This window comes from Nanorana parkeri, unplaced genomic scaffold, assembly GCF_000935625.1.
Source record: "Nanorana parkeri isolate BGI_ZX_2015 unplaced genomic scaffold, ASM93562v1 scaffold508, whole genome shotgun sequence".
Classification (NCBI taxonomy): Eukaryota; Metazoa; Chordata; class Amphibia; order Anura; family Dicroglossidae; genus Nanorana; species Nanorana parkeri.
The window spans coordinates 548,527-548,806 of NW_017306776.1; positions in this window are offsets into that span (position 1 = coordinate 548,527).

Genomic DNA, 280 nt, shown 5'->3' on the forward strand with positions numbered 1-280 from the left:
ATTGTGCATTGAAAAGCGGGAGAAAAACAGCGCCCATCGGGCCTGGCGAGGCCGAAGCCGCTTTGCCGACCGTAGGTACTCCAAGTTCTTATGATCAGTAAAGACCAAAATAGGACGAGCAGCCCCTTCCAACAAATAACGCCATTCTTCTAGAGCCGCTTTAATTGCCAGCAGTTCACGATCACCCACATCGTAATTTTGTTCCGTAGGGGTAAGTTTCCGGGAGAAAAACGCCACACGATGGAGTAAAGATCTTTCGCCCTGTCGCTGGGACAGGATA